This window comes from Camelus bactrianus, chromosome 3, assembly GCF_048773025.1.
Source record: "Camelus bactrianus isolate YW-2024 breed Bactrian camel chromosome 3, ASM4877302v1, whole genome shotgun sequence".
Classification (NCBI taxonomy): domain Eukaryota; kingdom Metazoa; phylum Chordata; class Mammalia; order Artiodactyla; family Camelidae; genus Camelus; species Camelus bactrianus.
The window spans coordinates 118,721,511-118,747,877 of NC_133541.1; the positions used below are offsets into that span (position 1 = coordinate 118,721,511).

Genomic DNA, 26,367 nt, shown 5'->3' on the forward strand with positions numbered 1-26,367 from the left:
GTAGGTGCCCCTCAAAGGGATAGGCAGATGATGGCTGTAATTCTTCAGGACTTCCCTCTAAATTTCCTGGTAAAATTCTTCAAAGGGCTTTAACATCTCAGAATCTCTGTGGCGTTGTCACATTAGAAGTCATTCTGGAGATCACCTCTGGCCTTAGGAAACTTAAAGCCAGAGAAACTGAATACCACACCCAGAGCAGCATGGCTGGAGTGTCAGGAGAAGGAAAAGACTGTGGTCTCCATTTGACATTCATTTATGGGAAATAAATTTTTCTGATTTCTATTTTGTTTGGCCAAGTTGAGCAGATTCTGGGAGTTTAGACTTTTTCTAGTGTAGAAGGGATTTACATTGATACACATCCCCCTTAGGTGAATGCCTAGAATTTCTTTCCCTTTTTTCCCCACTGCACAGGTAAATACCAGCTGTCCCCCACAATGATATGCCCCAAGATGACTCTGTCGTTATAGAGGATGACAGGTTGCCAGTGCTTCCTCCACATCTTTCAGGCCGGTCCTCTTCCAGCTCCCAGGATGACACAGGATTTGTGATGACAGACCCTGGCCCGTGGGCCAAGGCAGGCATCGGTGACTCGGCAGGCTGGCAAGAACACTCCAGGGCTGGAAAATATGCGTTAAGTTACAGCCGCACTTTATCTTCTGTTTAAATGGTCTGTCGCTAGACGCAGTTAGTCAATTCTTTTTGTGTTCTGTTTTCATGATTTAATACTCTTAATGATCACTCAGAAACTTGCCCAGTTATTTTAATAATTTAGCCAAACTAACAAGAAAACTACCACTAACCAGAAACCCTACTCAGTTGTTAAATTTCACTCTTAACTACTTTGGATCTGTGTTAACTTGGTGAATTGCTTTTCTGTTAAATAAATACATTCTGTGCAACTCCCTGCAGTGACTGAGCAGGGAGGTAGCTTTGGCCGAATGAACAGTTGCTCCGTCTTGGGAGAAGGGAGATGCTTTGACAGGTTTTCTTTCTCAGCACGCTGTCAGCTCTGCTGGGTTTGCATGTAACTTCTCACACATGACTTCGGGGGCAATCTGATGCTCTTTTTTCTCTTGTATCTTACAAAATAGAAGCAAGCATTTGGTATCACTGACCCAAAGTGTGACACCTGAATGTGGGCACGTGTTTTAATTTGCATGCCTGGTAATTATCTACTTCAGTAAGCAAAAGGAACAGTCCCTCCTAGGAAAGACCTTGGCCGGCTGCAGCGGTCATCAGAGCCAAGCATGGGAAGCAGTGTGCCAGGATGTTCTTACTGCCCTTTCTCTGGGCTCTTTTATGAAAACACCAGCACAATTATATTTAAATGTTGCAGCATGGAGCTGCACTCAAGCCTGCGTGATAATAGTTTACCTTGGGATGAGTTTTTGGTTCAGCGAGGCGGGGGAGCTACCCTGGAAAGTAAAAACCTGCTTGGAATCCACAGAAGCTGCCATGTTTACTGCTGCTGTGTAGACCCGTCTCTGAAAGTGAGAGCAGTGGCTGGGAGGGTCAGGATTAGATGTTCACGATCTTCATCCTGGGAACAGAAGACTCTGAATCTCCCTTGTGATGAGAAATTGTAGGAGGAGGTCTGGGGGGGCCCAAGGAGCACTGTATTGGGGCCAATAAATAAGTAACTGGCAGGGCTGGAGGGTGGCATTAACTTCCCTAAGGAGCTTCATCAGGTGGTGAGGACTTGGGTGATCTTGCTGTGGGGAATGTTCAGGGGCTGGAAAAAAATAAGAATGAAGGGTCACCCAAACAAGAGTGGCAGCTGCTCTGAATCACAGCAGAAAGTGTAAGCTTTTCCAGCCTGACAGTGTCTCCCTAATCCTTGATGAAAATGTTATGAAATAAAAGGGCAGTAAGGTGGGATTAATAACTGGAATTTTAATAACACTAGGGGTCAGGATATGGTCATAGTCATTAAAGAATCAGCTGTCTGCCCTGCAGTCTAATGTGCCAAGTATTCTAGGGCATTGTTTACTGTGTCTGAAATTAGTTCAATGGGTATATTGACAGGGAAGAATTAGCTATGTTATGGCTTAAGAATATTTATTTATTTCCAGAGTAACTGAGAGGATGTACTTTTTCCAACCCATTGATTGGACCTAACAGTGTTTTTAAGGTGAATAAGGTGAAACAGCAGATTCTAAACTTAGTGACAACATAATTTCACCAGGTATAAAATTAGGTTAAAAAATATGCCTGTATGTGGTTTTCATTAGCAACAACAATTTGTATTTCTTTGGAAAACCTTTTACAAATAATTTCTATTAAGAATGTATATAACTCTGCTATAACTCAATAAAATTAAATTAAAAAAAAAAAGAATGTACTACTCTGTCTACAAATGTGATGCCTCTTTGGAGTTCTAGGTTTTAGCGTGCTCCACGTCGTGCGGGAAAGGGTTGCTGAGCATGTGCAGGATGGTGGAAGAGGTCCACTTTCAATGTCTGAAAGAATTACTCTTAGTGAAAATATATTATATAGAGTTGCTGTTTGCAAAGTTGGGTCATAGTCCTCTCCGTAGGGGTTTTAATTTTTCATGTCTAGGACTGTGTTTTTGGATTGGGGTGTAGGTGCTCTGGAAATTACACACATAGTATCATAGGGGTGGTGTATGTGGGCACCACTGGGTAACTGTAATGTACAAGCACGTACACATTTAAGAAACGTGTAGAAGCCACATACAATTATATACATAATGTATGCTAGAGCTGTCCACACATACATCTGTGCACACGTGTGCAGGGTCCAAGCAGAGCAGTGTGTGCTTGGACACACACCCTCCAAGATCTCTGAGTAACCCTTTATTCTAATTTTTCCTTACACCCCAGGTTTAATCTCTGATGTGCAAGCTAAAAGCCCATTTGATCCATTTTGACACAAGCTGCTAATGCTCGTACATGGAGCACCCTGTCCCCTCCTGGATAGGGGCACTAGCCCCCTAGCTCTGCTCCCTGCTCCCTCCTGTGCCCCTAACTCCACAGCTGGAAATCACCACCTGTCCCTCCTCTCAACCCCCAGGAAGCTTCCAAGTCCCCGAGTGAAAGTTGAAACTCTCAAGAATCTCCCAGTGGGTCTGCAGGGTCTGCCCCTCCCCAGCCTCCCCACCTCACCCCTCCCCCTTTCCTCTGCTGATGTCACTGTCACTCTGACTCCCCCTGCTCTTCCCTGAGCTGCCACTGGTCCAGCCTCTGACCTTGCTCTGCCCTTCGCCTGAACAATCTTTTCTTCTCAGATGATCAAGGGTTCACTCTTGGACCTCTGACGTCTTTACTCAGCTGTCGGCTTCTCAGGGGCCTGCCCAGCACTGCAAACTGTCCCCTCCCATGGGACACGGCCTGCCCCACTTTCTGTCATTATTTTTCTCCTTTGCACTTAGCACGCCCTGACATGCTGTATCTCCCACTTAGTTGGCTTAATAAGAAGTTGGCCTTGGCAGGGACCATCAGCCCTTTCTCTTGCCCATATCCCTTACGGTGTGCCTGGTACATTGCTGGTGTCCAGTGAGTGTGAGGGGTGCTGGGGCGTGGTCCCCCTTCAGTGCAGCTTCCAGCTTTGCTGTGCGATGCCCCAAGAAAGCCGGCATGAACGTGCTCCAGGCCCCAGGGGGTTAGGATGCTCAGGTGTGAGTCTGTGCCCTTCACCCTGAGAGTGCAGGGCAGGTCCTGGGGGCCTGTGCATTTCCCAGCCCTAGGGACATCAGACTCAGCTGCAGATCAGGTCTGCAGAGCCTCGAGCCCGGTGCAGGTGGGAGGCCGCTGTCCCTCCTCCCTGCTCCCAGGATTTGCCTGTGGCATCACATGCACCCAGCCCACAGCAGGACAGGCTTGGGGATGTCTCTTTGGCTACCTCTCCTGCCCTCATCGCTGCCACCTGACCAGAGTCCCTCCAGACAACCGCCCTGAACCCATGTCTCTTTTAGTGGAGTCCAACCAAGACAACGTGTTTTCTGGGTGAACAGATAAATAAGTGAATAGAATTGCTGGGGTCAGTGGAGACTGACGTGCGGAGTCTCTCGGTGCAGTGACCACCCAGGGCAGGGCAGCTGCTTGTTCCCGTCTTGGGGAGGTGATGTGACTTCCCGAGCCGGCCTGTGACTGAGGAGCCGGTCCCAGATGGCAGCCTTTCACACTCAGAGCTACATCATGTTCTCTGCTGGGGAAGTGCTGCTTGCTCTTAAGAGCCCTAAGTGATTGAAGTATTTTCTGTTACACCAGACTTTCAGAAAAGATGAGGTGATTTCAGATGAAATGCTTCAGGTCAGGCGGGGCCCAACTTTCTGGCTGGGGGTTGTGTGGTCCAGGGGTCATGGATTCAAGCAAGGAGTAAATGTTAAAATTGCCTTCTTAACGTGTTCGTAAGCCTCAGACTTCAGGCTCCAGGAGGTGGTGTAAGATCCCACCCCTAAAGGGCCAGAAGCTTGGTTTCACTCCTCAACAAGCTCTGTGAACAGCTTCCCGTAGACACTGGCCTGGTGTCTGGCCACCCCCTTGTCTTCGCCACCCTCTTAGTGTGTACTGTAGCCTGCCTCCCCTATAGGGGGGCACCCTGGAGCTCCCATTTCCCTCTCAGCTCTTGGACAGGGCAGAGGGGTCCTGACTGTGAAGTGAGGTGGGGCTTGACAGGGGTGGGAGGGTGCAGCTCAGCCCTTGAGTCTCCTACAACATCTGTCATGTTTATAAGATAATTTGACTTTTCTTCTGCATGGGAAATACCATCTCTCACTCACGATCTTTTGGTTTATGTGACAATTCTAGTCCCTGAAAAAAAGAACAGGAATTCTCAGTGAATGGAACGGAACGGACACAGACTGACCGCAGAACACCCCCTGTCTGTGCTGGGGTCTCTCTGTTCCTACTCTTCCAGTTAATTCAGAGGATGATCTGCGGTCACCACCTGGCCCTCAGTTCTGAATCCTGGGGTGCTGGGCTGGCTGTTATGACTTGCTGTAGGAGATGAGCCCCCTCAGGTGGCATGCATCCACTGCTGTGAGCGGTCACTGAGCGCTGGAGCCCTGAGCGTTATTCTCCCCTCTAATCCTCCCGTCACCCTGCACAGGTGGGTGCTCTTTCTAACACATTTGACGGATGAAGAAATAAAACACAAGTGGGGAGAGGAACCAGTCACTGAGGCCACGTGGTGGGTGAAGGCAGAGCCACTGGGTTAGAACGCCGGCCTCCTCCAGGGCTGCGTTCCTGCCCCTCTGCCGGACCCCTCGGGCCCCCCAAGACTCTTCCCGTTTTCTGCTGCCCAAACCTGTGTGGGGGCTGAGGCTGCAGTGATCATCCTGCGAAGTGGCTGCAGCTCTGAAAATGCAGGCCATGCTGCTTGGGGCAGGGGGGATGCGGGACTGAGCAACTTGGGACCTGGCTTTTGTTCCTCCTTGACTTCTGCAACTTCCTGTTTTGATCCCTTCTCTCCTCAAAATAATTCTTAAGAACCCAGGACTTTTATTATTCATTTAAAAATGACCAGCTGCCACATCCCCTAGTCCACAACTGAACCTCACACCTGTCTGTGCCGCATCTGGAACACTGGTGATGCTGACAAACACCTCAGCTTCCCTCCTGCTCTGCTCTCTCAAGATGGCCCTACAGTCCTGAGACGCTCTGCCCCCTTCCCATCCCCACACCGTCTCATACCTCAGATCTCACTGCACCACCACTGTTTTATTTTCCTCTCTGTTTTCTCTTTGGCTATTTTAATTATTTGCCTTTTTATTGATGTATAGTCAGTCAAGATGTGTCTGTTTCTGGTGTACGGAAATGGAATTGACCTTAATCGACTAACAAAGAATGTCAAACAGTTTGTGTTAAATGTTCATGTTTACTTGTATTAACCAAAGTTTTGCAGCCGAGCTGTACTCTGCTCAGGACTAAAATGCTGTTGAATTGTTTCATTAGTGCTGTGCATATGCTCTGATGGGAAAGTTTTTGATGTCCTAACAGAAATATATTATGATCTATTTTCCTATGGAGTTGTTTCTATTATCACCTTTTATTTTCACTTTTATTTAACAGCAGTACCTCTTTTCCTTTTAATCCAATTTTATATGCTGCCAAATATATTTTAAGTATACTGTGTTTGCAAACGTTGGTAGCCATGATGAGAACTTTATCATCTGTAGTAGGAAAAGCTATGAAAATAGGTAGATTGTAAACAGAAAATATTATGTTGTAACTGTATGAATTTTTAACTGCTGTAGACTGGATTTTGGAAAAGAATGTATAATTTATCTGTTCAGAATAATTAATTTTTAAATTCTGGAAGTTCAATTTTTATGTGGATGGTATGACATTTGAAAATACTGTCTTTGGGTTTTTCCCTGAAAATACCCAGATGTGGCACCAGTGGCAGCAGGGGCAGCAGGGGCCCCAGAGGCGGGGGAGAGAGGAGGAGGAGGAGGAGGAGGAGGAGGACCCGGAGCAGCGGCGGCAGGAGGAAGAGGAGGAGAAGGACTCGGAGCAGCGGCGGCGGCGGCAAGAAGGGGGGCGGCAGCTCAGCAGGAGGAGAAGACCCTGTAGGCATTCGCGCTCCGCGGGGCTGAGCCAGACGCGTCTTCTTACACACTCGTTGCCGCTTCCCGGGCTTGAGAGTGAGCGTGGTGTCAGCGGAGGGAGATGGCCTGGGAGCGCATTATTTCATATTTATGTTAGTTGTGTGTGTCCTGAGTGAAGATATGAAATCCATAATTTAGTACAGGTTGTGGATAAAAAAATAGTGAAAAATCCTGAGCTAAAGGGTCACACTCAGAGAATGCCATCAATGTACCACTGTCTGCTGGAGGTGGAGACCCACGGGAGAGTCCACTGGGGTCAGCGCTGGGTGCCAGGGGTGTTTCAGCATCTTGTCTATGTCCCAGGTTATGAAAAGCAGAGCACTGATGATGTCCAATAGGGAGATGGCGAAGTACCAGAACCTGCAAATAGAGAATTGAGGTTTCATATTGCCTTTCAACATTGATAACCTGAGCCAAGTACAGTATTTTTTTCAAGTTTTGGCTACATATTCAGAAAGATATGAGCCTTATACTTTTTGCTTAGCTAAAAATAAGGCAGGATTTCATAGGATTTGCAACTGGGTTAAGACAAACTTTAGGGACATTAAAAGTGGTGTCTGGTTTACTTATATTTTCATGGGAAAATGTTAAGTGTATACAGACTTTCACATTAAATTTTTTTCTGGAACATGTACTTGGAGTAATAAGCAATTATATTCTGATCTCAATACCATGTACTATTTATAGGTAGAGCTCTGGGAATTTAAAAAATCATAACAAAATCCCAACAGATATTCATTTCATATGACATTGGGGTTGTAACATGTGAATGATTGCATAGAAGAAAGAAACCCTCCAGCAAACTTTCCTGAAATTGTGTGGGTGATGGAACAGAAAACATAATAAATATAGAAAAAAAGTGAAAATACAGCTCTTAAAATATATTTAGGGGAGATGAAGTTTAATCATATAAAAGCTTCTGGAAGAGAGTGTGTCTGTGTGATATATAATTGTGTTAAGAAAGCACATTTGTGAGAGGTAGGATTACAGGTACTTCTATAAAATGTGGTTTAGTAGTGGTTAAAAGCATGGATTCGAAAATAAGACTGATCCGGGTCCAAGCCCTGTCCCCTGGAAACCTGGTTAAATTCTGTGGCTGAGCGAAGTTACACAGCTCCTGGGGGTACTCTTTTCACTGTATTTGATATGAGTGGCTCTTGGTAGAATAGTGTGCTGTGACAGTCCTGGTACACCTAGCACATAAGAACGTTATGAGGATTATATAAGAAATGAGTATAAAGTACCAGACTTATGCTCAGTAATTTCTCACAAATGATTATATTATTGTTCATTTTTGCCTGTTTTTTTTGCAGAACTTCTAAAAAATGTCATAAATTATTTTTGTAAAGAAAAATAAAAACAAAATAGACCTACAAAAATATCGGGCATGGAAGTTTACTTTTATAATACATAGGGCAGGGTAGGGAGACATTTCTATTATGAAAAGCTAAAATTCCCCCACCCCAATTTTTCCTACACTGATTTTTTTTCCATGATTTCATTAGAAAATGCAAGTGAGGGTAAGGTTGATTGGGCCTATCAGCACTATCTATATGAGGTTTATGTTGAAGGTAAAAATCAGTACATTGCTTATTTGTAATCATATATTATAGAGTAGGTCTATGTAAATTGAACATTAAATTAAGAAATATTTATTCCAGTCATATCTCTTCTGTTATACTGAAACCATAATTAATTATAGCCATAATTATTGCATCCCATTTGAAAAAGTTAATTCCAGCCATAACTAACCCTTTGTATTTGAAAAGAAATGACATTTTCGAAGATGGTAAATTTAGGGCAGCTACACATTCTTTGCTGCCCCTCCCACTGAGAAGTGAAGGTTACTTCCCCTACCTTGAAACTGGGCTAAATTTAGTGACTTGTTTGACCAAGAGAATGTAGGAGAAATAACTTTCTGGGACTTCCAAGGCTATGGCATAAAGGACCCTGCAGTTTCTGCCCCAGCCTTTTAGAATACTCGCTTTGGGAGAAGTTGGCTGCTGTGTAAGAAATCTGACTACCTTGGGACCACTGCACCATGATGAAACCCGTGGTGAGCACATGGACAGGCTGTGTGTAGAAAAAGGGAAGGTGTGTAGGAAGCCCAGCTATGTCAGACATCCTTAGGTGTCAGACACAGCAAATGAACCACCTTAATAGACGTATCAGCTCAGGTGATGTGACATAGAGAGAACTGAAGAATCTAACCAACAGCCAGAGTGAAATCTAGACATATGGCTCCAGTAGAGGAGTTCCAGCTATCTCCAGCCAGTCAACCATCCAAGTTGAGGCCCCGTACATCTTAAAGAAACGCACCACCCCCATTGTATTCTGCCCAATTCCTGACCCACAAATGATGACGGCAACAGAAGGTATTGTTTTATGCCTCTTAAGATTTAGGGAGGTTTGACACGCAGAAATAGATAACCAGAATAGAACCCATATTTATAAATCAGAGGCACTTCAAGTAGATTTACTACTAATCTATGTAACTGTCCTTCTTTTCCATGAATCACACACTCCTAAACCAGTCATTTACCAAAACTGAGCCAAATGTATAGTCACAAAAACTTGCTACATGGGTGATCACAACATAAGCAGCAAACTAATGAAAAGATCCAACATTTTTTTTTTCAAAGTATCAGTCCTTGCCAAAGCAAACTCATGAGCTACCCTTCCATCTGGAGGCAGTTTTGCACCAAAACCTGCAGCTGGGAACATTCTATCACGGTCACAATCTTGAACGGTCTCCCCCACTGCTGTCAGCACCGCACCGCAGGTGTGCAGTTTTGACAAGGACTCGTGTAGTGGAGAGAAGTGGGCTGGGCAGGTTGCCTGATGACAGAAAAAATACTTCAAACATAAGTGATCAGGCTAAAGATGTAATTTTTGGACATTTTACTTGATGTCTATTTCAGATTGAAGTACTAAAAATGATGTTTTTCTGCCTACATTCATAGTATGTTAAATAGTTTCTTTTGGATAGAGATTGACATAGTGGTATTTATTACATTAGACCAGACATGTAGAAAGTTTCTCAAATATACGCTAAGCATATGCAGCTTTTTCTCAAACATTTCTTCTCATTGTCAATGCCATATGCTATTCTTGAGTTTCAGCCTCAGAAGGATAAGAGTACTTTTGTTAATCTTGTTTTATTGTAATCTTTATTTTTTTGCCTATAGTCGAAGGCCCCAACTGATTTAATAGGCTTCAATTATTCTGAAGCCTTCTTAAAGTTGTATCACAGAAAGAAATTTATTAAATACTAAGCCATATCTTAATCACTTAAAAAGAGAAGAGCATAATGATTTTGAAGTTCATGCTAATTAAGTACCAAGATCTGAAAAATGTATTCAGTTTCTAACTAGATATTAAGCTAGGAGCCCGAAGCCTCAAAGTCAAGTCTTGCCATTGCCAGGACGACAAGTATAAAAGCCTGTAGTAAACCCTACTGCAGTGGTTACTGGGAAGACAAAACAAGATTATGTACGAGGAAGTGATTAAAAATTATAGAGCACCATAGAAATACAAAGTTTAGCTACTACTGCTATGATTGTGTGGGCCATCCACAAGGCTCTGAATTTTCAGTATGCTCTGTTGTGGGATATTGCATTTGAATAAAGGTGAATTTGAGAGAGAAAGTAATACATGTGCTAGCACTTAAACACACTGAGATTCACATTCACTTGCCCTAATTACCAGCACAAAGGCAGCCTCAAAGTCCACTTAGTTTCTTAAGTGAAGATGGAAATTCAATGGGACTTGTCACAGCTCATAAAGCGCAATTCTGCATTAAACTATTGCCTGAAGAAGGAAAGCCTCAAGGCATAGTTCTTTTCTGAAAGGGAAAAAATAGTAATAAGGCCTTGAGATCCAAAGGAAAACAAAATGAAGGAAAGATCTCCCTTTGGTTTGTAATGCATATAATTGTACCCAGAACATTTTTGGTTTAAAAATAATTCATTGCATAAATGCATATATATTTCCAAAGCGTTACCAGCATTCAAGGACTGTTTCCACATGACAGAATTCTTAAAATATGCATCCTTTGACCAAGATGAGCCTTAATGTTCCCCTCAGCTGGAGTAACCTTTAGAAAGATTTCTCCTGACTACAGGCCCTTGACCTCTTATTTCTTAGAGCATATACTTCGGGAAACTTGGAATTGCACATTGTTTCTCTGCTCCTTTGAGATGCAAATCTTCTGTAATCCTGCAGTGTCTTTCTCTGGGCCCTGGGAGCTGGCCCTCTGACATGTAACCATCAAGGAAGGGAGCCCCTGGTCTCTGGGAGAGCTGGGGCCTAACAGCAGCAAGAGGGACTTAGTAACCGCAGCAGCCTGATCACCCAGGCCAGCTCCCCACCATCAGCCCTCAGCGCTTTCCCGCTAGCTCAGCACAGCACTTAAAAACCCTCTCACCGTTTGTTCTGGAAGAGCGGAATTCAGTTTCTCTCTTCTATTGTAATAGCTTCAATCTCTATTGCAAAAGTCCTGAGTCAGGTCTTCCTTAGCTGTTCATCTGGTGCAGTTTTCCTTTGACCCTTCTTTCTAAGGTAGGGATTTTGCTTCTTGGTTAAAAGCCCACTGGAGACAGAGCTAAACATTACCACTACTTGGCTAAGTGGTTATCTGACACAGCTCTCAAATATAAGAACTGTTACCCAATGGTGGCAATATGCAACTAATCCTATTTCTCTAAGAAAACCACAATTTACAAAGTTAAGATAAAAATTCCACTAATACCCCGCGTATCTAAACATCTTAGCCTATCATGTGTAGCAGAGCTCAGTCCTACCTTTTCAAAGGTGTTCTTTCCAGCATCTTCATCCTGCCCAATCTCCTCACTATTCCACTAGTGATATCTTCCTTTCCATCCCTACCTCTCAGTTTGCCATTCTGTCCTGAGATTCACTTTCTCCTCCTCCAGCTTGGGTCTTCTCACACGCATTAGACAACCTTTCTTATTTATTCCAGCTCTTGTTGTCTTTCCTCACCTGCTCTCATGTGCTTGTGTTCTGCACCACGAAATTCAGCAGTTCTTTGAATCTGGGACCTATTTGTACCACATCTGTTTCAGGAGCAATGCATACGAGAAATGAAGTTGTAGTAGGTTGGTAACACTGGGTTGTCAGCGAATAACAATAATAATTATGAAAATATGAAATCTAACATGAACTTACTTCAGATCTCACTTAATCTCTTTAATAAACCTATGACATGGGTACTTTTATTACACCCATTTCTCAGATTAAATAACTTTCAGATTAAATAACTTGCCTGAATCATATAGTAATAACGGGTGAAACTAGAATATAAATCTAGGCAGATTTCATGGGCCCTACTCTTAGCTATAACTCTTTTCTTACAGATTTTGTAATATTTTAAACCCTGAATACTATCAAACACGTCTGACTTTGTTTTAGAGGTACACTATGCCTTAATTTAAAAATTCACACTTGAATAGGCTCATTTTTAAAAGTTTTATTGAGATATAAATCATATAACATAATTAAGCCATTTAAAATGTATAATTCAGTGATTTTAAGTATATTTACAGATATGTACAATGATCAATACAATTTTAGAAGATTTTCATTACCTCAAAAAGTGTACCTATTTACTATCATTCCCTATCACTCCATCCAGCCCAGCACTAAACAATGGCTAATCTACTTTTTGTCTCTATCAATTTGCCTATTTTGGACATTTCATGTACAATAGAATCACATTATATGTGATGTACTGTGACTATCTTTCACTTAGCAGAGTGATTTCGAGGTTCATCTGTGTTGTAACATGTCAAACTTCATATTTCACTCCTGTGTATTGCTGTATAGTATTCCATTATATGAATATACCTCATTTTAAAACGCATTTATCAGTTGATGGACATTTGGGGTGTTTCCAAATTTTGGCTATTATGCTGCTATAAAGATTCATGTACAAATTTTTATGTGGACGTATGTTTTCATCTCTTTTGCATATGCGTCTAGTGGAATTGCTGGGTCATACGGTAACTCTATGCTCAACAACTTTAAAAACTGCCAAAGAGTTTTCCAAAGTGGCTGCAGCATTCTACATTCTCAGCAGCAGTATAAGAGGGTTCCAATTTCTCCATATGCTCGTCAACACTTGTGACCTGACTTTTGGATTATAATGATCATAATCGGTGTGAAATAGTATCTTATTATGGTTTTAATTTGTGTTTCCTGTTATATAAGTATGCCAAGTACCTTTTCTTGTACTTATTGGTCATTTGTATATCTTCTTTGAATAAATGGAATATCATTTTAATTGGGTTATTTGTCTTTTTTGAGTTATAAGATTTCATTACACATTCTAGATAAAAGTCCGTTATGACATACTCGATCTGCTAATATTTTATCCCATTCTGGGATTTGTCTTTTTGCTTTATTAAAGTAAAGTCTGAATTTTGATGGAGTTCAATTTACTTATTATGTGCTCTTGTTGCTTGTGTGTTTGGTGTCATATCTAAGAATCAACTGTCAAATCCATCGTCGTGAAGGTACATCCCTATGTTTTCTTCTAATAGTTGTATACTTTTAACACTTACATTTAGATTTTGGATCTATTTCATATTAACTTTGCATACGATGTTAGCTAAGGATCTAACCTCACCGTTTTGCATGTGGCCACCCACTTGTCCCAGTGCCATTTTTGAATAGACCCTCCTCTGACTGAATTGTCTTGTAATCTTCTCAAAATCAGTTGACCTTAGATGCATGGGTTTATTTCTAGTTCAGTGATCTACGTATCTATCTTTATGCCAGCCCCACATTGTCTTGATTACTGTTGCTTTGTAGGAAGTTCAGAAAATAAGGAATATGAATCTTCTTAGTTTGTTCTTCTTCCAAATCTGCTTTGGTTCTTCTGTGTCCTTTTAAATTCCAGACAAATTTGGGGGTCAGTTATTCATTTCTTCAAAAAAGGCCTTTCAGATTTTGACAGAGTTTAAAGTAAATATTGCCATCTTTACAATGTTGAATTTTCTCAACATGCTTTCCACTTATTTAGATCTTTAATTTCTTTCAAAAATTTATCAGAATCTAATTTTAGGGTATACGTTTTGCACTCACTTTGTTAAATTTATTCCTAAGTACTATTCCTTTTGATACTATTGTATGGAATTGTTTTCCTAATTTCATTTCACAAGAGATGTCTCTTGCCTGAGTATTCATAAGACTATCACACATAAGCCTTTGAAAGATTTTGCTTAGGAAGCATTATGTTAGCTGTCTTTTTATGTTTTGAAAGCAGACAACAGCAGGATTTCAAGAAACCCAGATAGGAATACTATAACAAGGCATGCCTGCCAAATCTCACAAGTCAGTTTTTGGCTGAGACCACTGTAATAAAGACAGGTTTCCAAGAGAAAAACAAGCAGAAGTTTATTAACATGTACACCTCCTGTATATATGGGAGATACCCAAGGAAAAATGAGTAATTCAAAGAGACAATTTAGAATTGCAGCTTATATAGGATCTTCAACAAAGAATTAATTTGTGGAGAAATGACAGGACAGCAGAAAGAAGGTTCAGGCCTCCAGGGGTTGAAATAAAGGTTGTTTAGTAAAGTTTCTTATGCAGATTCCTCTGGTTCCAAAACTCAGAAGGATAGAAAGAAAATTATTTGTCCTCCCCTGTAGAGCCCAGGAGGATGGAGGAAAAAATCTTTTTCCCCTTATGGGAAAATGGGGTGTCTAATGGTGTGATTAACTTTTGTCCTTTTCGGTAGAAATGGGAGAAGGAATGGCTGTGAAAAATGTATGTCCTACTTCTAAGCAAATAAGGGAAGGTGGGAGCTTTTCTTTTATCCTCAGCTCAAAAGAATTCTTATGCCCAAATCATACATCTGGGAGTGGCACACTCTGCTACACTTCAGTTCAAAAGCTGACTCTATGAAATAAGCAACAAAGCAAATTAACAGGAGAATAGATTCACAACTTTATTATTTTTAATATTGCATACACAAGGAGTTTCACAGGAAAAAAAGAAAAGTACCTCCCCAAAAGGGGTGAGATTTGAGCGCTTATATACAACCTTAATAGGGGAAGGGAATGGGGGGATGTGGGATTTCTAGGGGAGAATAAAACGTTTTTTTGAAAGGTAAACGGGCCCTTTCTAAAGCCTTTTTGTTTATTTTGCTTTCTTTAACTTTGCTGCAGAAGCTTTATTGTTTCCATTTGGGCCGCGGCTCGGGCGGGGCTCCAGGGTGATTAAAAGCTGCCTGGTGACTGCAAGCAGAAAGGCTCAAGCAGAAGCCCTGCCACACGGGAAACGCAGAGGCACCCCTCAAAGGCCCCGGAGCTCCCGAGGCTCCAGTCCTGCTCGAGGATGAGCCTTTGGAAGAGATACTTGCCCTGCCCACCCTGGGGTCAGCAGGCTGAGAGGTCACTCAGATGGTTGCCCACCTGGAGGATGCCTTCCACCGGCTCGCCTAGGCGGCCGCTCTGGGGAACCGCGGGGACGGGCGGCTGCCGCAGGGCCCCGGGGAGGGGGCGGGGCCGGGCGGTCGCTCCGGGGAGCCGTGGGAGGGGGCGGGGCCGGGCGGCTGCCGCAGGACCGCGGGGAGGGAGCGATGCCGGGTGGCTGCCGCAGGGCGCCGGGGAGGTGGCGAGGACAGGCGGCTGCCGCAGGGCCGCGAGGAGGGTGCGGGGACGGTCGGCCGCTCCGGGAAGCCGCGGGGAGGGGGCAGGGCTGGGCGCTGCCGCTGGACCGCGGTGAGGGGGCGGGGCCGGGCTGCTCCCGCAGAGCCGCGGGGAGGGGGCGGGGCCGGGCGGCCGCTCCCGGAAGCCGCGGGGAGGGGGCGGGGCCGGAAACTGCTGCAGGACCGCGGGGAGGTGGCGGGGCCGGGAGGCTCCCGCTGAGCCTCGGGGAGGGGGCGAGGCCGGGTGGCTGCCGTAGGGTCCCTGGGAGGTAGTGAGGTCAGGCGGCTGCCGCAAGGCCGCGAGGAGGGGGCGGGGACGGTCGGCCGTTCCGGGAAGCCGCGGGGAGGGGGCAGGGCTGGGCGCTGCCGCAGGACCGCGGTGAGGGAGCGGGGCCGGGCTGCTCCCGCAGAGCCGCGGGGACGGGCGGCTGTAGCAGTACCGCAGGGAGGGGGCGAGGCCGGGCGGCTGCAGCAGAACCGCAGGGAGGGGGCGGGGCCGGGCGGTTCCCGCAGGGCCTCGGGGAGGGGGCGAGGCCGGGTGGTTGCTGCAGGGCCCCGGCGAGGTGGCGAGGCCAGGCGGCTGCCGCAGGGCCGCGAGGAGGGGGCGGGGATGGGCGGCCGCTCCGGGAAGCCGTGGGGAGGGGGTGGGGCGGTGCCGGGCGCAGCTGCTGCACCGCGGGGAGGGGGCCGGGCCAGGCGGCTTCGGCAGGGCCGCGGGGAGGGTGCAGGGCCGGGCTGCTCACGCAGAGCCTCGCGGAGGGTAGGGGTGGGGCCCGGCGGCCGCTCAGGGAAGCCGCGGGGAGGGGGCTGGGACGGTCGGCCGCTCTGGGAAGCCGTGAAGAGGGTGCGGGGCGGGCGGCTGCCGCAGGGCCGCGGGGAGGGGGTGGGGACCGGCGGCCGCTCCGGGAAGCCGCGGGGAGGGGGCGGGGACGGGCGGCCGCTCCGGGAAGCCGCGGGGAGGGGGCGGGGACGGGCGGCCGCTCCGGGAAGCCGCGGGGAGGGGGCGGGGACGGGCGGCCGCTCCGGGAAGCCGCGGGGAGGGGGCGGGGACGGGCGGCCGCTCCGGGAAGCCGCGGGGAGGGGGCGGGGACGGGCAGCCGCTCCGGGAAGCCGCGGGGAGGGGGCGGGGACGGGCGGCCGCTCCGGGAAGCCGCGGGGAGGGGGCGGGGACCGGCGGCTCCCGCAGGACCGCGGGGAGGGGGCGAGGCCTGGCGGCTTCGGCAGGGCCGCGGGGAGGGTGCAGGGCCGGGTTGCTCACGCAGAGCCTCGCGGAGGGTAGGGGTGGGGCCCGGCGGCCGCTCAGGGAAGCCGCGGGGAAGGGGTGGGACGGCCGGCCGCTCTGGGAAGCCGCGGGGAGGGGGCGGGGACCGGCGGCCGCTCCGGGAAGCCGCGGGGAGGGGGCGGGGACCGGCGGCCGCTCCGGGAAGCCGCGGGAGGGGGCAGGGCCTGGAGAGACGGTAGGGGCGGAGGCTCTGGAAACGCCCGAGCTCACAGTGGCTCTGAAGGCTCGGCCGCGGGAACGGGCGACGGGAACCACCGAGTTTTAGCCCGAAGTCCCGGTCACTCCTCGGTTCGCCCCCGCACACGCCCCCCCTCCCCGCCCCTTGCCTCCGGAGCTCGCTCTGCCGCCGCCGCGTCGTCTTGTACCCGATCCCAGTCTCCTCCTTTCTCCTTTTCTCTCGTGTTCCCGTTGAAGAAAAAGATATATCGCAGCTTCATTATACATACTACGTTTCAATACGTGTATGCACTGTAATTTGTTTTCACAAAATTCTTTGTCCTTTTACCCCACCTTCTAAATCAGAGAATGTTTTAAAAGTGAGAAAAATAGAATCCATGTATTTAAATTCTACCCTTAACCATTTCATGTGGTAATTACGATTTTAAAAATTGACATGTTTTGATGAGTCATACTCATTTTGGTTTTGATTCCAAATAATTACAAACTTTTTTTTTCAGATATATTCGTAAGTGAATAATGTATGCTTTCTAGGAAATAAAGTTGGAATCCACTTATCTCACTATGCTGAAGAATTTATTATTTAGTGTCAATTTAATTAAAAGTCACAATGCTGATTTAAGTCAGAAAGTAGGGATTTAAATTAGATGCTGTCATAAATTGCAAGATAACTTCCCTTCAGTCAACTTTGCTGTTTTTAAATCAGTTTTTCATTTCATAAATGGTAGAGAGATTATTATGAATACCTTTTAATGATAAATAATTCTGTGCAAATAGAATATACACATGTATATCTATTTGTATCTGTATCTATATACATCTGTAGTTAAATATTTCTCCTGCAAAATGACATCCCACTACCAAGAAAAAAGACCTCGAAAATATTTTTTATAGTCAAAAAGAATATACTCTCTCATGGTATCTGTTAAACTCAATCTGTGTCTTGCCATTTTAATAGGAAAATAAAATAATTACAATAATCTCATTTTATGAGTTCCTTTTCGATCCCCTTGGCAATGAGACCAAAATAGTTAAAATGTATTTTTTGGAAGAAAGACTATAAATAGTATTTTAAATGAAATCTCAATATTTTAAGTACATCCAGGACTGTTCTAGTTGAAGGAATTAGTTCATCATAGTTGTACATGTTCATTTTCCTACACAATTTCTTAAAGAAATATGATTAGAATTTACCCAGCATAAATTATTTGTTCTCATTACTTGCTACTTTTGGTGGCTGACGTATCTCAATAAATCAACAGTTATGTAGCTTTAAAAATTCTAATGTTCTGATTGCATGTAAGTGATTAATAAATTCTGATTTATCTACAATATTTGGATTAAATATAAAATATCTTGATTAGATATTTCTTATTAAAATAATACCAGGACTATTAATAAGAATGCTTAAGTAAATGCATTTGGAGAGTGATCACTGACGTTTAAAAAGGATGTTTCCTAATATAAATGCAAACAGCAGACACTTTTAAATGCCTTTTTGAAAAGCAATATTAATAATCTGAGATTTAATTTTTTAATTGTGATCTCTTATGATCATACTTTTATTGAGAATACAGAATTAATATGAGAAAGCGAGAGTTAATACAAGTGTAGAGTTGTACTGTTTTTATTTTTATCTGAAAAATATATTGTTCTAGTCTTTATACTTTATTATGTAAAAACCAAACATCTTGGAAAATCAGAGTATAAAAATCCTTACATAATATTTTTCTGGTAGTATAAAATATTACCTGACCAAATTTGAATTATGTATTAGAATTTATTTTTAATAATTGTAGCTTAAACCTTTATTTAGCTCACAAACAATTCATTTTAACCACCCAGTCAAGGCTTTTCCCTAGAAGTAATGCTAGAAATAATCAAGACATGCAAGCTCAGGTTTGTTTTCAGAGATGTTCTTCGGAGTGTTATTTATGAGAATGAAGATTCTGGAGGAAAAAAACTAATAGTCAATAATACGGAAATGTGACTTAAGTGTTGCGTATATGAAACACATACTAAGAATCAAATTTTGGTTAATAGTTAGTGGTCAGTGAAATGTTAATGACACAAGTCATGAAATTCAGAAGTACAGGCCTATATATAAGCCTGCTTATTCTTAGTTACATGAGTATAAATCTGTCTATAAGCATAAGCACACATACACATATATGTATACATACACACACACATACACGTTGATGAAAATAAATCTTGGAAAGAATTATGCAGAATGTTAATAGAATTAAGGTTGTGTTTCAAATTAAATATAACATACAAACATAGTAAATACTCATTATAGCCATTGAGTTCTACAGTGCTCATAAACTTATCCCATCCTCCCTACACTTGTAGCTCAGTTTACAGATATTGGTAAAGGCTACATCAAAAATGTTCACAGTTTTAAATTCAGGTAATACACATTAATAGTATTAACCTATAAATTGAGGTTAAAGGAACATTGTTAAATATTAAAATATAGTAAGACTTAAGTGGTAGAATGTTTTAATTTGAGTGTATTTATTGCTTGGATTCAGTGGGAAAAAATTACAGGGCTAACCCATCACAAGTTAATTGATGAATACATTCATAGAAGAGTACTTATCCTAAATAACAGATGAACTGAGGTACAGATGAAAGCTTTGGCCTTGGTGGGGAGAGATGATTCTAAGAATAGAATTTGTAAGTTTTGTGCTTGAAGGTATACATTGGGCTAGAGGACACAATGCAAAGCTTCTCATCGACATATAATAAAGCGCTGTGGAAAAGTCGACTTCCTGAATTATGCAGATGGTGTCACATAAAGTAAATTAAAAAAAACATGCTTATACTTAATTATTTGTAATAGATAAAGATTTCATATATCTACACATTATACATTTTATACTTTTCCAGTTTGTATCTTATTTTCAGTTCGTCTCTTTTTTTCTTATTTGCTTGATCCAAACTAAGGTATCTGAAACTGTGGCTATATATAAATTAGTATCATATTTGAACACAGCATTATTAGCAAAAGAGTAGAGGGTGTCATGGGAACAGTTTTGTGAAGAAGATTGAAGATTACAGGAGATGATTTTCTATTTCCACTAATTCTTTCTTTTAATGGTACACACACACACACAAGACTGAATACACAAAATGTTCTGAGACAATTCCTAAACTGGTACCAAAAAGAAAGTTTTCCACAAACACACTACTTCTGTGTCTCAATCCTTCACATTGATGACTTTATGCTCATTTAGTCATCTCTTTTTTTAATAATCACTTTTAGTAAACATATGTTTTTGAGAAGCTGTCTTGAGGAGCTCAGCTATTGGATTTAGAAGAAAATCAAAGCTTCTGTTATAAATATGTTCTCAGAATACAAGTACTGTAGTAGTAGTATATTACAAAGTATTATAAATATATTCAAAGAAAACCATGTTTAAGATTTAAAGGAAAGTATGATGACACTGATTCAAGAAATCAATGATAACAGCAAGAGATAAAAATTACATTAAGGGAAAACAAATGAAGATCTTAAAATTGAAACAGTCAATAACTAAAATTAAAAACTCACTGTTGGGGCTCAACAACACGTTAGAGGTGGCAGAAGGAACAATTAGTAAAGTTGAAAACAGGGCAAAAGAGATTATCCAATCTGACAGACAGTGAAAAATTGAGATAGTTTCTCGTAGAACTGTGGTACACCAGTAAGCGTGGCAACACGCACAAAACTGGCAGACCAGAAGAGAAAAATACAAAAAAATTTAGAAGGCATAATGCCTGAAAACTTTTTAAATTCAAAGAAAACATTAATCTGCACACCTAAGTTCAACAAACATTACAGAGAACAAACATAAGAGATTCACAACTAGACAGCACAGACAGTTGAAAAGACAAGGAGAAAATCTTAAAAGCAACGAGCAAAACAATTCATTCTGTGCAGCAAACCACGAGATTAGCAACTGACTCCTTATCAGACATATTACAGAACTCCTTTAAGGGCCTCGTATTCGTAAATAGGAAAGCAAGTGTACATATTTTGTGGCCTTCACTTAGGGTAGAGAAATACCACTTTTCTGGTGTTCAGTCAATATCAAAAAATGCCTTACTTGATTGGCCTTTGGAACCAAGTCTGTGCAAGAAGACTGGCTTGCCTGGATCTGGGTGTGAGCCAAAGCTTGAAGAAGTATAAATCAAGGGCTAAGTGAGAACACCAAGCTTGGTAACGTAAAGAAAATCGTATACACAATTTGGCTTAAAACGTTGCCGGTGAGCCAGAGTACCGGAGCATGGAAGAAATAGGCAGGCAGGAACCTATTTCAGTGATCAGATGAATGCAGATCACCTGGAAAGACTTCGGAGTAGCGTAAATGGCCCATGAATAGATATCTTTTCACTAAAGCATGATGCACAGCACAGCATGTACATAAGCTGACTCATTTCAGTTGTCAGAGCTGTAGTGACAACACAAGGACCTACGCCTTTAACAGTAAGTGAAGGGGAATCTACCTACAAGACTGGAGTATCAGCACAATGTACAGAAGACTAGGAGGGCAAAATACATATAATTTTCAAAAGACTGGGATGTGCTGCAGTGTTATTAAACAGCATGGAAAAGCTAAGAAGTGTGAAAAACCTTTTAAAATGTTAGATGGTACAGGGTCACTATCAAGAAAGCGGTCAAAGTACTAGGAAAATAATCCATAATTTAAAGAGAAAGTTTTGAGGGTTTTGAGAGTAGTGAGCAAATGTATACCAAGAGTAGGGCAGGAACATGAGAGGGCAGGCCCAGGAGTGTGCAGGCCCAGGAGAGGGCAGGCTGAAGTGGGGGCAGGAACATGAGAGGGCAGGCCCAGGAGTGTGCAGGCACAGAAGGGAGCAGGACAGGGGAGGGCCGGCCCAGGAGAGGTCCTATTAGACTTCCAAGAGATGACGTTGAGAGGCAATGGGTATTTGAGTCTGGAATACAGGAGGGAGGTCTGGATTGGAAATAGCAGTTTGGAACTTAACCAACTTGTAGATAACACATAAAGCCCTAAGGCTGATGTGGGCGGCAGCAGACAGTAGTAGAGGCCAGAAGACTGAGCCTCAGGAGTGCTGTGTGCCAGCATTCAGGGGCTGGGACTGAGAAGACAGCCAGGGCTGTGGGAGGAAACCAGAGCAGCCTGAGACCCGGGAAGCCCCGTGAAGAAAGGGCTTGAGGAAGTCGGGGAGAGCAGCGGTGGGAAGTGTGGCTGCCGGGCTGTGCGAGGAGAGGACTGAGAGCTCCCCGTGGAGTCAGCACCTGGTGGGCGGTGGGTGGTGGGTGAACCTGTCGTGAGCAGTTGCAGTGAGTGGACACACTTGCTTGGGTGGAAAATGAGAGGAATCAGAGGAAGCGAATGGGAACAGCTCCTTTGCAGGGGCAGGAGGCGTGTGTGCTGGAGAGCAGAGAAATGGGGCCGCAGCTGGAGGGTGAACACATCTGTTTTTATAAGATGAGGGCAATAACAGTGTATGCTAATAGAAAAGATAGTTTAAATGGGGAAGTTAGTAACACCACATTCCCTTAGGTCAGGGGAATTGCAGGTGGGGGCACAGAAATGCCCCTGAGAGAGTCAGCTTCAAAACACTTGCCAGGTCCAGTCCACTCAAGACCAGCTCCCAGGAGTGTCAGCCACATAGGAACTATACCGCCCCCTGCAGTTTTGATCCTGGCAGGGCCAGAAGCCATAATTAGCCAGCTGAGGAAGGATGGAGTTAGGCAGGAAGAAGAGGCCTGCCCTGCCTTCCCCCCCTCCTGCAAGTGGTCAGCCAGCAGCGTGGCCTCACTGAGTAACTGACGTGGTCTTTTCATAGTTATGTGGTTAAAAAGTTTTCAAATGTTGTACCATGCTCCCGAATAAATCTCAGATTGATTCAAGATTTAATTGGTGGAAATAAAAGCAAAAAAAAAAAAAAAAAATACAGTGAAGAAAGCGTGTAAACATAAGGCAGAGCCACAGAGCAGGGTCAGCAGACATGAGGAAACACATTTTCATTTCGTCTGGAGAGGGAGTGTTGGCTTCTCAAGTTTGTACTTAATGATACATATTGCCACAATCTCTGAAACCATGAAAACAGCTTTTTGCTGTTTGCATCTGCTAAATTCCCTGGAGACTGGCTGGGGCCCAGAGGGATGGGGAAAGGAATACACTGGGGGCTAAGGAGATACAGAGGTTTTTGGTGGGGAGCTCTCTGGGGGACTAGGCCTTCAGCATCCTGTGGTTCCACCCCACTCTAACCGCAGTTGCATACAAACATGGCTTTCTCAGGGTCAAGCCTCACTTCTGGAAATGTCCCAAAACACTCAGCCACCTAGCACCACCATTTCAAAGGAATCCAAAATGGCCCACAAGCAATTGCAGAGATTTGAAATGACTTAGGCTCCCAAGTGTGCACCGGGCACACTGGGCTTCTGGGCCTCTGGGCACACTCACAGGGACACTGGCTCTGGAGGGACAGTTGAGGGACAGTTGAGGGTCAGTGCTGTTGCTAGGCTACGAGTGTCCCGGACCAAACATTCCAAGCCGCTGAGCTTCACAGCCAAGGTGTGGCAGCGAGACCTCTGTGGCTCTTCTGCAGCGCCAGCGCTGAGATTGGGAGGTGGCAAGAGACCAGGAGGGAAGTGAGCGGTGTCGGAAGGCGATAAGCCAGATGAAGAAGAGACTCGTTGAGTTCGTGAACTGGGTGGACTTCAGCATCCATCAGAGAGAGCGCAGGGATCGTGAGAAGCCTGTGCCTGGGTATCATGTCCATAGGTGTGAGCTAAAGGAGTTCCACAAAGCCGCATATTTAGGTGACACGCGTACAGTGCAGGAGTTGCTGTCACATAAGAAAAATGTAGACAGCAGAGACAGGAAGAACAGGTAACAGAGGTGGTGCGGGGTGGGGCGGGCCTAGGAGGAGCTGCCAACTGTGGTTGTAAGACATGGATTTTAAATTGCCTTCCCATGTCAGAGATGTTCAAGTGTGAGACAATGAGCATGTTAGAATCATTGAAGTACAGTGTTCTCTCTCATCCTTGCAGCAGCAAAGTAGATATACTATCATTTTACTCAATTGAAATGTTGTCTTGGTAAAATAGTAACGGTAACAATTTTAATATTATCTAACAATTATTGAGCTGTTGAACTGCCAGACACTTTGCATAGCTTTTCATTTAAGCATCACAGCAGCGTCCTGTAAGATCACTACTACTTCATGCCCATTTTGTTGATGAGGAAATTGAGGCACAGTCAGGCTAAGTGAGAGCTAATAAGGGACAGTGTTAAAGTAGAAGTCAGACCCAAGGTGAGCTGAATCTCAATGGCATGCCCTTGCTATTCAAACAGGTAGTTCTTCCATTAATGTGGTGAGTAATAAGAGCTAATAAATATTGTTCTTTCCCCATAGAAAGAACTAAGATAAGAAGACTAAATGTTAGTTTCAAAGGGGTAGGAATAGCATGCTGTTGAATGTTTACAATTACACGAGTAACTGTACCTTTGAACTAGTATGCTCTAATTTCCTAAAAAGTCCTCTCATGTTCTCAGGACTGCACTACACTTAGCCTGCGCCAGCGGCCAGTCATCAGTGGTGGCTCTCCTTATCCAGCGGAAGTGTGACCTGGATGCTCGTGATGAGGAAAGCAAGACAGCTCTCATCAAGGTGTGTAGCAGCCAACCGTGTCCACGTGAGATGGATTCAATTTACTTACTTAGAATAAAAATGAATTTATCTGTTTTAAATATAACAAGCTGCTGGGGCTTGAGGAATGTTAACTTGGAATGCCTAGCACTTACAGTCTGTTTCTTGGCATGATACCAACAGGCTGTACAATGCCGGAAAGAAGCGTGTGTCACTATCCTGCTGAAACAGGGTGCTGACCCAAATCTTGCGGACAACTGTCAGAACACTGCTCTGCATTACGCCGTCTTGGCTGAAGATACATCAATTGCAGCAGAGCTGCTCCGCTATAAGGCAAACATCGAGGCGATAAACCAGGTATAGCTCAACTGACTATTTACAAGATATTTGAAATACAGGGACTTTTCTAGCTACAGGTGTTTTATTTATAGTAGAATGTATACTGAATACACCAGGCCCTGTTGCCATGGAAACAACTCCAAAGCCAAGGCCAGGGGCTAGAGGTAGTGCCCACAGAAAGGGCAGAGCTCTGTCTCCCAGCCGCACTTGTACCCCAGAAGGAGCAACTTCCCATTAGGAAGTGCCTGGGAGTGGGTGGTAGGCTCAGAGCCTACAGAAGATGAAGGCTTGCAGGGAGTGAAGTGATGGCAAGGGCTGGGTGCCTGGCTGGGGGTGGGTGGGAGGAGGAAGGAGCCCAGTACCCAGCAGGGGGAGCTGGGTGACTGCACCTGGGCAGGGGAGGCGGCAAACCACAGGCCCTGAGCACCCCAAGATCCTAGGTTCTAGAATCTGGGCAAGTGAGGTCAGGTCATGTTTGACAGCCAGCAGGGGCATTCACCTGTGCTGGTGGCCACATGGCTCTCCGTGTACACCTTCACCTTGGGGTCTTCCATGCTCAGCCGGGTGCAGCTCCCCTGCGGGGCTGTGGCCGTAGGTGGGGAGGAAGTGATGGCAAAGCTGGTCCTCCTGCTTTTCCTCCTGGCTCTGCCCTGAAGATTTGGATTGAATAAGTCTACTCAGGTCTGGACACAGGTATTTAGAAATACTTCCCTGAGATTCTGATACAACCCTTGGTTAAGGACTATTGAATGGATATATATAATACATGTAAATTCACAGATCTGAAAAATAAGACGTCTCTGGAAGAGCGGGGGTTTGATAGATGCTGCTTCTTTCAGTGCTCTCCTTTCCAGCCATGTTAGCCTGACTTCTATCCGTCTCTTCCTGGCAATATTACTGGCAGTATCTGTTGCCTTGAAGAGTAGCTCCTTTTCCCTTCTAACCACTGTTCATTCAGTGGCTCTCAGACAGTCTTAGAACCTTGCTTGTGGTGAGTGACTCAGTAAGTAGAGTCGGACCCTTTAAAGATTTTGCACCTTTTGTTCCCATCCAGGTCATTAGGTCAACAGGGTTTTTCTGATCGCAGTAATAGGAAATCATGAGCCTTCTTTTGGTTAAAGCTGTGTGACAGACTCTTGCAATATATCTGTTAGATTCACTGAGCCCTAGCATAATCAAGATGACAGCTTTTTAAAATTAAAGTCTAGTTACAGTGTTGTGATAGTTTCTGGTGTACAGAAAAGTGATTCTATTATATATATGTGTATATATATATATATATATATATATATATTCTTATTCAGTTATATATATATATTCTTATTCAGTTAAATATAAAATTCTTATTCAGTTATATATATTCTTACTCAGTTATATATATATATTCTTATTCAGTTATATATATTCTTTTCCAGTTATATATAAAATTCTTACTCAGTTATATATATTCTTATTCAGTTATATATATTCTTTTTCAGTTATATGTATATACATATATATATTCATATTCTTTTCCATTATGGTTTATTACAGGATAGTGAGTATATTTCCCTGTAGTATTTACAGAAGGACCTTGTTGTTCATCTATTTTATATATAGTAGTTTCTATCTGCTAGTCCAAAACTGCTAATTTATTCTTCTCCCACCCCCTTTCCCCTTTGGTAACCACCAGTTTGTTTTCTATGTCTGTGA

At 44.1% G+C, this 26,367-nt stretch overlaps 1 long non-coding RNA gene across 1 annotated transcript; it reads right to left on the reverse strand.

The window, feature by feature from the left end:
- Nucleotides 1–3,319: 3,319 nt before the first annotated feature.
- LOC141577125 (uncharacterized) lies at nt 3,320–12,859 on the reverse strand. Its single transcript, XR_012505744.1, has 3 exons — nt 10,998–12,859; nt 6,784–6,931; nt 3,320–6,679 (listed from the first exon to the last, which is right to left on the reverse strand). It is a non-coding gene; the product is annotated as an uncharacterized LOC141577125 (long non-coding RNA).
- Between the last annotated feature and the right edge of the window lie 13,508 nt (nt 12,860–26,367).